We start from the raw sequence: 15,640 nt of genomic DNA, 5'->3' as shown, positions 1-15,640 counted from the left end.
AAACTCAGTTCTTGAAATAACACCCTGCTTTCTTGAATAGGCAGTGCGTTAAACGTAACATGTCGGTGTCGTCGTCAACAGGTCGTCTTTCTAGAGGAAATAAGTTTCTACACTCTACTGTCTATGTTGGTAACTGCGAACAAAACAATTGACATCGTAAGAGGTAGTCTACAGTGGAAAGTTTCCTTTTGCTTGCAATGACAGTAGAGTGTTAGCTAATAAACTTTACGCTATTAGTTCTGACTGGCGCATTTAGCTATCCACGCGCGTACCTCGATGCGGTGAGTGTCGAACGTAAATAGATGCAATCGGTTCCATGTTCGTATCCATTATAATCTTACTTATTTAACTTCCCGATACAATGGGGCGGATCGCTGCACGAAAAACTAACTTCTAATCACGCCTTGCAAAAACCATTATCACTATAACTTCTTAAAGAACATGTTCATATTTTTAAAATAACCTACGATAAGAAATTCTACAGCTACATGAAATATAGCTATAGAATTATTGCCGGCTTCTGTTCTTCGCACTTTTGGCATGAAAACGCGTAACTTAGGTCATATTTTATACCCGTAGATAGATGTTACGGATACTAGATATGGAGCAGACCCGATAAAATCCTTCAGTTTTAGAACCTTACTTCCGTAAACGCTGATTTCTCCTTTTGTACGAGGCTTTTTCTATCGTACACCGCATTGACTTAAACCGTGTGATACTGTAGAGTTTCTGATAATAAATGTAATGTTTAAAAAAAGAGTTGGTAATTTCATCCGTATAGATATTATGCCAGGTTATTAAGAATACTATACCTACATGGAAAAGGCCCGCTTTGTTATTTGTTAACGGCATTACCACTTCTTTAATATATATATATATATATTCGCAGTAGAAGTGAACAGGTACTGCGCGGCTTTTATTTGTACGTAATAAAGAGAAACGTATTGTCTACTGCGTGAAAAGTTCATGTGTATAGCGGGTAGCCTACGTGCCATGCTTGATTACCGTCACAGACGGAAAAAAAGTTCAAAATAGGCACGCAATCTTTTGACACCTGTCGGAAATCAACTAAACAATTGTTGTGGACTTCGTATGTCTGATACTCGTTGTTATATTAATGACGACTCTGACCAGAACAGTAACAAAGACTCGTCTTTCCAATAGACGTAACTGATATTAAACTTCCTTCGGATTAGGTTTCATGCAGATAGAGAAGTGTACAAAAACAAATTAAACACACTCCTGAACTTCTTTTGGACATTGTTCGTACCACATCAAAGACCTAGTATTGATCTGTCAATTATCGATGGAGAAAATATAGATAATATGAGATATTGTTTATAATCATATTGGAGCCATTCGAGCGCCATTGGCTTGCTGAGAATTATAGATTTAATAGCGAAATTCTAGTATATTGCAACGTTCTGTGTTTGTCAAGAGTTCGTTTCTCCAAGCGGAGCGATCAACGGTCATTTTCCCGATAAGCGTTATCCGTGGCAGACTCAGCGATGACAAATGTTTAAATTGCCGAGCGATTTCCTAGCAACGAAAAGAAGATCCTACACGTCTGGTCTGAACGGTGAATAGATAGTCTGTTCCTGGTCCTACAGAACACGACGTCAATGTACATAAACGTCGAGTTGGCGCTGTAGCTGCTGAAGCGGCGACCGCTGTTGCCTCAGTTTAAAATTGGTGAATTATTTATGATGTGGGTTCGTAAAGCGGCGGCGCTAAACACTGCGCCCCCGTTTGCATCTCTGCGCAGGAAGACCAGACAACAGGAAGATATTAGAGCCTAGGTAAGAGAGGCAGCAATCAGTTGCGGTACCAACAGGTCCAAGTACTTTTACTTAATCTCTCAGTTTTCTCTTTTTTCGTAAGTCAAGGCATAGAAACTTCTGCTTGTACTGTCCACGGCATCGATATAAATAGAATACCATGAGCGTTGAGATGAAAGACATTATCTCTAAATAAATATGAACACGCGTATCACGTATTATTTTAAATGTGTGTGTATTAAGATGGAAACCTCATAAATATAGAAAACAAAAAATGATTGAAACTAATTTGGCGAAAAACTGATCTTTTTGGAAGGATCTCACCAAGTCACTGTGTCATGATAAGTCTGTCTCTATGCGAAAAAGGTGCTCGTCCTCCAAAAATTTCCCTGACATTTTTCGAATGTATTATCAGGCAGATTACAGAACATGGTGGAACTGATGTGTCACAATCATGTTGGCCATCGAAAACTCGGCACATGGTGGCCTTTTAGATCGAGCGCAAAATATCATTAGCCTGATCTGTCACACGATGACTAAACTGCCCGATTCACTCAGAAATCGTTTGCAAGCTTTCTGAGCCGCTGTATGGGCCCTTCAGTGAGAATACAGTATAAAAATGCATTTCACTGCTACAATTTTCGTTGCAAAAAATTAGAAGAGGCTTTCAAAGCAGTTCTCGAATTATGCTCATCCTTCCTGAGCATTAGGGTCCTTCGCGAACTAAAATGTAAAAATTTTGTTGATGTATCTTGTATGAGTTAGAGGTCTCTTGGTCTAGTTTACCGTAGCTACAGACATGGTAAATTTCACGGTAGAACTGGGGTAATATGGTGACTCTGCAGCTTGAAGATAAATAAATTTTGACGCTTTCCAGAGGACATTCTCCTATGTGAACTATTTTACATGGTCCGCTGCAGACTAAGCTTGAGTTTAAACGCCATTGTCCGCAGCGACGCTATGTAACGCTTGCGTAGACGCTAATAAAAATGTAAACTAACCGTAATGTTTACATATATGTATACGCTTGTACGTTAACGTGCCTTTAAATATTGTTAAATCGTGTGGCATTAATATGAAGGTCTAATTTGGGTGTTCTATTTAAGCTGTTGTAAGAATTTCTACTCATATATATATATATATATCTAACATGGCTTTTACATATACCGTCCGTCAGATGGTTGATATGAAAAAGTTATATTGTTACTTCTGCTTTGTCGGTGTCGTCAATCAAGGAGGATGCTTTGCTGGGTGTTTAGCCTTAGAAGTAAAGGGATATCCATGACTGTCCTTCGAGTCATAATCATTGTGCTGAGTTTTTCATTAATCATATCACGGAAACATGATACTGAGACGTTAGGTCTTGTTTCCTATGTGCACTTTACTATAGCGACCGACTAGGAGTTTACGAATAAAATTAACACCAAAGTCATGCGAAATTTTATCTTTCTAATAAAACCTCCAAAGGGTTTTTGCACCACATTCTATTTTATATATAGTATTTATTTTAGGTAGCTCACTTATAAATCTCCATCTTTTAGAACCCTCTTCATATTAGACTCTTCCATGTGACTGCCGGTACGGTTTCATTTCACATGCTAAATATGTAATTTTTACAATCTAAACTGTTGTTAATTACATTACCTTTCACCTAGCTAATAATTAGCAATAGAAACGGCCCGTTCATGATAATTAAAAACCGTAAAGCCTCTAGACCGTCGGTTTACCTTTTTTTTTTTTCTAAATGACAGAAGCACTGTTCCTAATCCTGTCGGTTGGTCTACGAACACCCTACCGACCTTATATACCTGAGTCACTTAGCATAGAGTCAAGAAAACGCTACTAAATAAACAGTACGTCTTGCAACTATCTATTCTTTCTTTCGCCTTGCAGGTTAGTCAAGCTTAGGGCTCCGAGGCTACAGTGTACCGTACGTTGTGTTTTCGACGGATAAAACAAATGCCGATCCGAGATCTTATTTTTCTGCTTGCCGACAATCTCGTCGTAGATCAGAAATCTAATATATGTAACAATCGATAAAAAAAACATTTAAACGAAGCCAATGTTAAACGATATTGGATGGGCTGAGAGAATCTTAAGTATGACGTTGACGCGAACTGTCACTCTTGCCTCTATATATGCGAAGCGTTTTTAACGCTCTTCTTAAAACACCTTTCTAGAGTTAACGTTATCGTTGAATACAGCCTTTTCTGCTGAGACTTTTAATGCATTGTCGAAACGCCTTTCTTAAGGAATGTTCGAGTAATTGCCCCATAATATGGGGCAATATCGGTGGCACAAAAAAACAGTAATAACTATTATACAGTGAGAAACAGCACAGATTAGGTTTCCTTTTTTAGAAATTAGAGACTCATTTGAGTTAGATGTATGTTAAGCTTTAAACGAAGTAGCGCCTTATATCGACTTACTGTTGTTTCGTTACCGTAAATACCGTAGGGCGATATATCGCGTCTGCAAGGCTTCGCAGCACCTCTTTAGCCAGACAATTTTATTGTCACTCGAATCAATAAATGTAGCCCGCATCGTCTGCTACCATAATCTTCAATACATCGATGTATGTTTCCTTTTGACGACATAAAGGAGAACTAACTAGATTTTCTGCCATGTATCGAAACAACCGTTACTTCAACAACGTCGCTGTTGCCAATCCTTTTACACAGATTATTCGCGATAAGTTATCATTACAGCTGTACGGAGTCCCTGCTTGTACCTGTATTTTTGACAGTTCCCTAAGATATTCCACTCGTGTGTTTTCGTTATCTTGAACCATAGGATCTCGATTCTCGTCAGGCGTTTGTGTGTGTCAGCAAGGTTTTCTTTTTCCTATATTTTATATCGCGTCTCCGACGTTTGGCATCTAGATTAATTAAACAAGCGGAGAATGAGCACTCCTCAGTATATTGTGGCTCCTCAGTATATATATGCTTGGAGATAGCCACAAAGTCGTTTTCTTTTTTGAGTCGACTCCTGGGCAGTATGAGACTTCACCAGATTGTTTGATGTCGATAGTAAAAGTGTATGAAGCTGTCACTTCATGCGATGGATTCACTCTCAACAGCTTTCATGCGTATGTGTGTGTAGAAACCAACAGGGTAAAGCTTTTGCAGCAAAAATAGAAGTGGAATGAGACGGGGTACCGTGAGAAACTTTGCATTAGTATAGAATTTAGAGGTCTAGATACTGTCGAAATCGTAATGGAAACTTTCTACATCGCCTCTGACTAAGGTTGTTAAATACAAGTGGCCCACAAATAATGGAAACCACATGCTTTTTGTTGATGCAGCTGCTTCTGTCGTCGTCGTCGTCGTTTATGTTGGGGGCAGCTGTAGTGCGACGGCTTATTGTGGCTACGCTTATAGCGATTTGGTGACCATTTGTCTTCGATGACGGCAAACGAAAACCAATAGGATAAAACAGAAACTACTGTGACATTTACACAAAAGCCTATCTAAAGTACCTTTTTCAATTGCGATGTATAACAGGGCTGACAAAGCCGTGCAACTAAACGATGAGTCACGCCGAATGCTGTCGGGGCAAGGTACGAGAAACTGACCACTGAAAGCATCAGGCTCGAAAGAAGCTCTAGTGCCATAAATGACCCATAATAGCATAGCATCGCGCAATCATCGAGGTTCAGTTCAATTGTCATCCCTGTTTGCCATTCCCCTATGAAATTAAACCGCACACAAGCATGGACCTAAAAGAACTCTTTCCGTCTTACCACCTATAGGTTCCTGTTGTGGCCGCTGTTCCTGTAGAGGGTTATAGATCAAGTCCTGAAAAAAACGCTTGGTGTAGAGGAAGTGGCTGTGTGAGTCATCGTTCAAAGTTAGTTCACGAAATACGCCGAGACGTTCTGAGAGGCAACGCATCGCAAACGTACCTACACTGTGTTTCTCTCTATTCGTTTCCCTCTTTAGTCTACAGTCTTTCTCATGGTACGAACAGCCACGAGCAGCACTTCTGCCCTGTTGCATGAAATCGACGCGACACTCAACGGAATGAAGAGCACGCTAGCGATAACTGGTTGATGTCGCACTCACGTTTAGCAACGCGCGCTTGATCTGATTCGATCGATAGAAGGGTTCGTTTTTTTCGAGTACAAATAACGGCTATGACGTGAGCTGGCATCTTTGGTTGTAATTGTCAATCATTATTATCCAGCACGAAATGTATAACACTCTACAAGATACCAAGGCGTAAGTGAGCAGAGTGTTCGCGCACTATCCGCACGTCCAGGATCTCTGTCCCGAGCATCAGCAACACTTTGAGCGCCACGAACATTTCCGGCGGACGTACGCACCGGTGACGTAGCACCACTTAGAGCTTTTTGAATTCAGAACAAGAGAGTCCAGTCACAGCACAGAGCGAAAAGTAAATGACTGATACAAATACGATGTAAAACTACTTTTTCATTGACCATTTTGTTTTTAGCGTCAATTTAGGCGTAAGCAAAGCAGTTATCAACGACTAGCGTTATGAGACAATAGTTTGTAGTAGACAATTAGTTGTCCAATAAAACACGAATTTCTCGAATGAAAAATTTCGTGTTAATGCCTTATTGTCGCTCGCAGTCGTCACCAATATAAATTTGTCTACGAGTAACGATTGAATCTAATTTAATTATGATCGTTGCTTTTCATCATGTAATTGTCTATTAAGTACAAGTGATTTTTAATAACGGGTGCGCACTTAATCTCATAGTAACATCAGCTAACACTTCGACTTGTCGTTGGGTCCATACTTTCGTCTATACAACTGTTGTTACTAAACACAAATCAATGAGCTAGCTAAAATTTATCACGATTTCTCCGCAATACTTTTCCCACTTTTACGCGGCTCCTTTATCCTTCCTTGTACTGCATCTACTGTTGCATAAACAATTTTCGTAGCTAATGTTTTTCTCACGTCTCGCTGTTTCGTTACGTACGTCAACGTATCGGAGTGATCGTCATTTGTTTTTCATCGCCCACGATACGAGCCGCCAATCAGGCTGTCTCTTCTAATAGCGAATTCTAGCAACATTCGCCTATACCGACTAGATTACGGTATCACTTGTAAACATCTGCGACGACCTAAACCAATTGGAAATAACGGCCGCAGGCTTTTCACGTCTCCAGGCTCTTTTCGTCAGCAGAGGAGGACGTTGCACTTCACAGTATTTCTCGTTACGCCAGTATCTACGCAGTTGTAGCGGCAAGGTTGGTTGGCGCAAATTTACCCCTCTTGCCTTATTTTATCTTGTTTCTGAGCACTGTTAATAATACAGTAAGGAACGGCGCTGTGCCTAGAGTATTTTGTCGTCCACAGGTCCCATCGCTTGATCCAGCTACTTGTCGGCATCGTCAAACGACCCGTTACGATTAACTGCGAATTACGACCTACCGATGTAGAACATCATCACAACACCGCCACGACCACTTTGAAACGAAGCTGCCATGGAGATCTAGCTTATAATTGCAAGCGCCTCTTTCTCGTTGGCTGATTCTCCGTTTCCTTTTACTACTCCGATGACGGTTTAGAGTCCTTTTGGTCAGCGAGCATCGCTGCGTTTCGCTACTGTCAGCAATGCAATGACTATGATAGCGGGGGTAGCCACCACGCGTGCTAGGCTGTTATGAAACCGCCCGCAGAACTCGAACCACGGCGATCGCCAATGGCCCTCCTCTAGAACATTGGACGGGAAATGGGAGAGGGATAACCGACAAAAAGGAAAGAGATGTTCCCATCAATGAAAGGGAAAGGGGAACACTCCAATTGTTTTTCTGAACACAGCAGCAGCAGCAGCAACAACAGGCGCTAATAATACGATCTCTGGCAGAACGCGCGTAAAAAGCGTGGTGCTGCTGCTGCTGCTGCTGCTGTAGGTAATGCTAGTGAAAGCGGGGTGGTGGGCACGAATGCCCTGGTGCAGCCGTAGATGTGGGATCTGCAAGAACTTCGGAGACGATGAACGTCTGATAGAAACAGAGGGGGTGGCTTTGGCAGTAACGGCAGCGGCAACAGATATATGTAAGTTTGTCTCATTATGTGATTTTAGCTATCAGTAGAAAGACGCCCATCGGCATATATACGGTTATTTGAAACTGAGAACGGCGAGTAGTGCGCATAGAAAGAATACAGTAAATAAATCTGCACTGAATGCGTTAGCTCCATTGGAAGAAACAGACCCTTCTTAAACTGCAGACGGTATATAATGACACAATCTAAGACAGTGACTGAAACTGTGACCTAATTGAATTTAAAAATGATCTTTTTCTATATACAGAAGTGCAATTCCTTTAAAGAGCTATAATAATAGTACAGAAATGGAACGCAGCGGATATACCGCAACAACGCTTGCATGTTAAACAACAGCAAGATCTCCTCTAAAAATGACAATTACCTACTTCTCTAGACTTTCTGTGAGAAGCACTACGAAACAGTTCAGACTTTTCTCATCTTGCGTCCTACTATTTGTCAATAAAACATTATTTTTCGCAGTTGCATTTAAGTTCACTGAAAGGAGCGGGAAACAGCATCGAGAAAGGCGTCGGCTTCCCCAGGATATGCCGTCGTTGCCATCTTATGTGCGTATGAATATATGTAAGAACCGTCCCTTCCTTTTCGCACCGTGTTATAGCCCATCATAAATTGCAAACACTAAATAATACGTCTGCACGTGTCGTGTTGTACTATAGCGAAACGTCCGATCACTTGCTTATCTGTCGCCGAAAATGTCTGTTCATGTACATACACCTCAATCTTTCGCCATAGGCAAAATGACGGCTTCGTAAAAATCTTCTGGAACTTTACTCATTTTAGGCGGTCTTTGTGACCCTTCCATTATTGTTATAAGTTACCATCGATACAAACTGAGAAGCAGCTCTAATATCACATAGTATCTAGCGGTTTTACTTGAATCTTGCTCGATGCGGAACAATTCAGGGTCACTTAGGCATTTTTAGTCGGAAGCTAAATCCTAAGTTGCCTCAGTAGTAACTAAACATCTTAATAGTATAATGAAAATTATAATAAAAAAAAAAAAAAAACAAATCAGGGTCGCTTGTAGTGTAAATATGAGCAAAATCTAAAATCATAACATCTGTTTTACTCATATAAACATGCACTCAGATCTATGACTGTTTGCAATATAGCCTGAGGAATGGCTAGCAATCCTATCAGTTTCGTCTACCAAATGATGTCAGTAACCAAATATAACAGTAACCAAGCAGATGACAATGTGTTGAATAAGTATTAGCTATAAAACTGGAAATTAAAATACAATTTTACCATTTTTTTTATATATCGTACGTTGCGTACTGATAGAAATGTGTGTGTGTGTGTGTGCTCTTTTTTAGGAACAATGTACTGGGTACGTTCGTGAGGTGATAAATGCTGAGACGCATAATCACTCACTGCGCGTATCAAGAAGGTCACAACTTACAGTTATTTGCTTATTAACATATAATTATTAACGTATTATAAACATTATAGAAGAGTGTTTTTGGGCGTTGTCAATGATCACACCTATGGGTGCACTGCTAAAAAAACCATCACTTCAAGCACGACGTTAACGCTAGTGACAGATAATAGGAAAAAAGCCGAAGTGCTTCAACGAAATCGTTGGGACGAGGGTTAAAAGGATGCCCATTTGCTTAGCCTATAGAAGAGCTAAGCAAACTAAGCGTGTAGTTATACAGTGTTGCTAGTTTGATCCTCATTCTACTGATCTCAGAAAACTCAAGTATTCGAAAGTTCGAAGTATTCGAAAGAAACAAAAGAACGAAAATCGCAAAATCAAGGACTTAACCTCAACGTAATTCACTTGAAAGCGCGTGTTCGCGTTTTCTATCTGTGGCAATTTCAAAGCACTCAAGTATTTACCCACTATCTTTAGCAGAATTTTCTCCTAGCGTAGCAACAACTTTTTTTTTTTTCAGTTATTTCCGAGTGACAGAGACAGATACAATCTTAACGATTAGGTTCCCGTTGTAGGCACCATCGAGCGACGTAACTATCTTTCATGGTAATTGCTGAAAGTGCATTGCAAGCTTTTATTGGCAGTAGGAGAAAAAACATAACTTAGTTTCGAATAGTTAACTAAGACGAGTGAATGGAAGCATTTTGTAGACAAATTTAACAATATGCGTCTTGCATCGTATTGTGTTTATTTTTTCATATTTGGGTATTTATACACAGCAGTACCGATAGCCACGATACGTAATAAATAGAAGCTAAAATAGAGAAAAAAGATCAAAGACTACGAATAGAGAAAAGTATCCGTTGCTTTAATTGGCAGAATAAAACAAGATTAAAAAGTAATTATAACTGAACATTTATAAACTTTTAATAACTTTTCTTATATCTCAACTTTGCAACCTAAATTTAACACAGAGATTTTTTGTTAATTAATAGTGAATTTTTTTTACCGATATAGCTCTTCCTTTCGCCTCAAAGCGTTTCATGAATAGATCTACTCCAACAGGATTTCCTTTCATGTCTATGGGCCTAGGAAACAGAACTGCACCATGTCCTGAATCGGAACATTAGTCGTTGTTTGCCAAAGTACAGCTTTTGTCGTCGCCACTCCTTTCCTGCCGATGTGTGCTGAATCATCATGAACGTATATTGCTGGCATTTCACACACATCTCCGCTTCGCGTATCAAAAGCGCACGCACTTGGTTTCGGCGTCCTTTTGCCAGGACCGGATACGAACGCGCACGTAAACACGAAGACAGGACAACGGCAAGCAAACACAATTCAAAAATCATTCAAAGTAGGCCCAACAGCAACGGGCTTACATTACATACGGAAGTGCCTACCTAGCGGTACTCGAAACTCGTTCACCCGATACTATCGATGTAAGCGTTCGTTTATTCGATTGCCTTTCTATTTGCCTCGATTGTCGATTTCTGCATTACAATAGATCTCATTTGTGGGTTGCCCGGCCAGCTTCAGTCCGCGACAGCAGTGTCATGCAGCGTACGCGATGTACGTTCATTGATGCTGCCGCTGCTGTGTTGACAAGCGAAAAAAGGGCAGCGAAAAACTGGAGTTGGGGTGAGCTGAAGGGAACCGAGACGACAAGCGTCCGCACCAGTGGAAGAAAATGTGTGGGAGCTTGCTGAAAATCCAGATATTCTCGTGCTGTCCGGACGCAGCTGAATCGAATCGGCAAATCGGCTGGCAGGTTCTGTCTCCTTTATTTTATCTTCTTCTTTTAGCTCTTGCGGCAAGAATGGCTTAACGGTCTGGCTAGAGTTAGTTGGTGTACTAAGGGGCGGCGGTCGCTGCCGAGTAGCGGGCGAGAAGAGTTTGTAGAACGCACTAGCTCACTCAGAAAACACCTAAGACTAGCTATGATGAATATGTTCTAACAACTGTTAAAGTAAGGCATGGGGTGCTTCTTCTACCAGGGAAGAGACATACAAGGTTGCAGAAAGGGAATGGTAGAGAGGAAAAGCAGATGGGGACAGGTGGGCAAACACGACGGTGCACGAAACGACCACCTATATGTACACAGGTGAGATCCGGGTCGATCAGGGACAAGGTCAGGGGAATTGGAGGCGCTTGGAAGACAGAAAAAGGCCGGTAGGGAAAAGAAAAGGAAAAAGAGAACAAGTAACATGAATAGTAGCCGCAAAGAAGCAGGAAATTTGGAGCTGGCGAGGGGCAGGATGAAGAGAAACCCCAACCACCAACAGTATACAGCCAACAAACCCACCAGTCAACAGGTACTTGCAAATCGTACCTTGCCAGGTTCACCTCTTGAAAACAATGACATATAAACACTGCTGGTTACCTTAAAAGAGATAAGGGCTGCAGCGAGAAAGCCGACAAAAGAGACTGAAGCGCAGTACCGAAAGGTTCATGAAGGGCAGGTGACGGAAAAGATATTTTTATAATTGAAAAATTAGTGTCTGCTTATGCGGTTTGACACGGTGGTTACGCACAAAGGTAAGGGGAGCAGACGCAAAGCTAGATCGCTGTTCGTCTGCTTTGACGCAATTGGTTTAATGAGCATGTGTGCGTTCAGCAACTGTGTTATATAGACGTATGGTCGATACATTCATGGGCTTGTGAGTACGGATAGCCAAGTGGCGAAAGCTCACAAGCTAATCTCTAAAATTTTATCGGTAATAGGGGCGATTAGGTAGGAAATATTAGTAACAGCTTATTACCAGCCGCGAGCTTTGGTTGGCTATTTTCTTAACATATTTATGGCAGCAATAAGGTAATTCTCAATAGGGTAACGTGACTAACAGCCGAAATTATTTTCATACCACCACTTTCTTGTATACACAAATCCACACTATTAAACTTCATTGGCTGCCTGTTGACCTCAGACGATCCCTTTGATGACTATAATAAATTTTAACAGTCTAAAATAAACAGTCTAGTCTGCTAAGTGTTTCTTGTGTTAACAACTATCGTTACATATAGATGGCTTATCACAGTTGTTTCATATGCTATTTCGACAAAAAAAAATTCTACTAAAGCAAAATCGATCATCAGTAGTTGATTGTTGTTCCACTATCCCTAAGAGCCCGGCAGTCTCTTCGTATTCGAGCTTAATAAGGGGCACAGATCGGAAGGCACAGGGCACAGCAAGAAAGCGCATATGGCAATAATGTTCCTTACCGAAGCGTGACTACCGGGTTCAGTGGATATTTCGCCCAAGAGTGAATCCAGTCAGATTTCGGCTCTTTTCTACCATTGCTGTCAAAAATGCCGCTTTATTTGGCGTCTTCCAAGAAAGTCATGCGGTATCGCTCCAAGCGTGAAACGAAGGCCTAATATCTAGCCGCAGAATCTCTCTAGGTCGTGCAAGTTCAAGGTACTAAATGACAAAGCCAAGAACCGTCGCATGTTAGCCTCGCGACTTGCCGAGAGACATCAGGATAGAAAAAAACCTGAAGGAGGAAGCGGGTGGCAACGTTGCTCCCACTATTGATAGCAGTAACTTACAGACTAGGAAAATGTAACCTATGATATATGCTCGTGGATCGGGTAAAATAAGGTCCAAAATAAACCAACTTGTACTATGTTCGCCTATTCTCGTAAAACGAATAGCTTATTAGTGAGAAAGTTTGACGTTTGGACGAGTCAGCGAATCGCACGCTGAACGAATCGATGCTCCCTAATTCTTCTATGTTGGCCAGTTATCACTTTACTAAAACAGTGCTGCTTCTTTGGAGAATATTGTTGCTTATAACTAATATATTTGGAAAGTATAGATAACACGTACCTTTCAAGGAAAATGTACGTAGATACGTTGGAGGCGAGCCCTGTCACAGAGGGGCTAACAAAGAAATATTAGAGACCAAAATTGTAAGGGCATAACGAACCGAAGCTAAGCTAGAAGCAATTTCAAAAACGTCGAAGATAGATAGATTTTAATCCTTTCAAGAATATTCTTGTCACCGAATCAGTAGCTTATAAAATTAAGCCATACGTTATGTATATTTTCGAATCCTTTGAACATTCTTCGGCATTAAATTTCATAATGGAAACCTCAATGGATACATTTCCGCGTTATTGAAAAGGTAGAGTTCTTCTCCTGTTGATATAGGAAACATCTCTGAAAACGAGCAGCGGAGATTAAGTACTTCAAAGGGTCTTAGAAAAATTAATATGTTTCGGCATTTCTTATAAATGCTTAATTATTCACGGTGCGAATGCCATTGAGCTAGATGTCCGCACAATTGCTTAGATACGTCCTAGTTAGCTGCGAGACGACCTGTTTTGGCCCAAGCAGGTGTTGTGACTTTATAGCTAGCTGACGTTGGAATTGTACGTTGGAATATGTAGTTCATTAGATACTCCTTTTATCTTTATAACGCTTCAACTCGATTCAATGTCGTACCGTGTCCTGACGTACAGAGCCTATGTTTAATAGTTATTGCTAACGAATTCAGTCGGAAGTGAGGAACACAAGTACGTGCGACCATGTAACACATCCACACTGAATCCTGATGAGGTAATCTACCTTTGAGAGAAACAATGCTGAGAGAATCTTGAACCGTCTTCGGCCATCCCACTTTGTAATCAGGCATTATTTTCTTCGATAGTAGCTTTCAATCAATGTTCAATTTTGTTTTTGTTAATGTAAATTATAATAATAATGAAATTGGATTCGTCTAGTGCATAGAAAGCTGATTGTTTTTAGCTGGTGTTTAGTGGTGGTGTTAGCTGGTGCAAAGTGTTTTAACTATTTGAAACGTTTAATCCAGCTAAGTAATATAAATATATAATATTATAAAGATATCTATAAAAAAAAAAAAATATATATATATATAAAATAAAAGTGTCCAAACTTAGTTTAGTGAATGCCAAGGATGAGCAAAGATATGTAAAAACGTAATTATTGGTATACCTATTTGCACCTCAGATGATTGAATGGTCTCTGCCTGTAATATCGATCCTGGATATAAAAAAAGCTAAACTCGAAAGCTCTCTATATCGTATTGCAGTCGATAAACAACAATCGCTTTCTAGAAGCGATCGTTATTTTCCTTATCACTATGTTTTCTAAGATACTGAAGGTAGAGGCCTTAAAGGAGCACAAATTCTAGATAAACACTAGGGTTCATTGTATGCGTATAAACATTACAAAAAAGCAAACTGTGTATCGTACACCCGCAAGTGAGCTTTAGCGTCGAAATCTCTACCGGGCCATGCATAGTATATAAAAAATATTCCAATGTACTCAGATAATTGAATTATGATAGCGAACAGATTGAAATTGATTTAATTTTGGTTTTATGCTGCTTTTTTAAAATTTTTTTTTGCCTGAATTTTGACCTCCTTCGTCACACAAAATAGCCTCTAGTTGGCCTTCTTGTTCGGCCTGTTCGGGTTAACCTTGTAAATATGTAACCCTAAAGGAAGTTATTGATAGGTGTTAGACACAGAAAGTAAAAGAGGTCTCTGTTTCTCTCAGATATGCTTGATTCAGTACGGGGATAGACCAGATATCTTGGGGCGCCTCCCCGAAGTGTCTTTTTTTGGGATGCCATAGGAAGTTTGTGTTTTAAGTAAATTCTCTGAATATATGATGACTCAAAAATTATAGATGAATTCCGCATAAAAGGCAGTATAATCTTACATAGCGGTGACGTTTTGAAGTGAAAAGGAAAGCACTTCTAGACATAAGATTAGCGATTTAGGAAGATGAAAAGCTGTTCTATATATATATATATAACGAGGAGCCATAAGACTGACTTGAGATATATAGACGGACAACACCAAAATATACAAATTCACAGAAACATAAAGACTACTTTATATCAATGCGTACTAAAGCGCAAACGTACATAGTTTAGGAAAGAACTATTCTATTAACTACTTCTATTAAAGGAAGAATTGAAGGTGGCTGACGATATCAGAGGGATCGCTGCTGCTGCGGTTACGGATACTTCTTTTTGTTTGCGGGCTGCGTGCCCCACTCGTCGCTGTCCTATTCCACAGTGCTATGACCGTGACTTAGAAGGCTATGAGTGGAAGTGGGAAACTTTGCGTTCTCAAATCGTCTGTCCCCTCGCTTAAGTCGTGAGTTGCATCCCAGTTTAGTTCCGTCTTACCGCATCGCCGGTATTCACTATTAGAGCAAAGATAGTAACAGCGGTTAGAATAGCTGCGGCTGAGGGCCATACTAGCTGCGTTGTAGTACAAGGGCGAGGTCTCTCTGTTAAGCCTTACGCTTGTTCCCTGCTACGAGTTTACTGCGAGTGCTTAATGAAATTTCCAAGCTCGTTCGCCAGCACGAGCATCGCCAAGGTTCCAGTTATAACAGGCATGACAGAACAAAGGTAAAAGAAACCGAATGAAGCTTTACGTATGACTCCTGTAGGTCCCA

The 15,640-nt window shown here is 40.5% G+C and overlaps 1 protein-coding gene and 1 long non-coding RNA gene across 4 annotated transcripts in view; one reads left to right on the top strand and one right to left on the bottom strand.

Moving 5' to 3' along the window:
* LOC111259464 (glutamate receptor ionotropic, NMDA 2B) overlaps positions 1-9,065 on the bottom strand; it is a 65,757-nt gene extending 56,692 nt beyond the window's left edge. For all 3 annotated transcript variants that reach the window (XR_015310596.1, XM_086967914.1, XM_086967915.1), the window contains exon 1: positions 5,521-9,065. The gene's annotated coding sequence lies outside the window, so the exon portion shown is untranslated. The remainder of the gene's footprint in view (positions 1-5,520) is intronic.
* Positions 68-8,834, top strand: LOC147753631 (uncharacterized). Its single transcript, XR_015310597.1, has 2 exons — positions 68-281; positions 3,672-8,834. It is a non-coding gene; the product is annotated as an uncharacterized LOC147753631 (long non-coding RNA).
* Positions 9,066-15,640: the final 6,575 nt, after the last annotated feature.

Source organism: Varroa jacobsoni, unplaced genomic scaffold (genome assembly GCF_002532875.2).
Source record: "Varroa jacobsoni isolate VJ856 unplaced genomic scaffold, vjacob_1.0 scaffold_335, whole genome shotgun sequence".
In the NCBI taxonomy this organism is placed as follows: domain Eukaryota; kingdom Metazoa; phylum Arthropoda; class Arachnida; order Mesostigmata; family Varroidae; genus Varroa; species Varroa jacobsoni.
The sequence above is the reverse complement of the archived record's forward strand: the minus strand, read 5'-3'. Positions and strand labels throughout refer to the sequence as shown.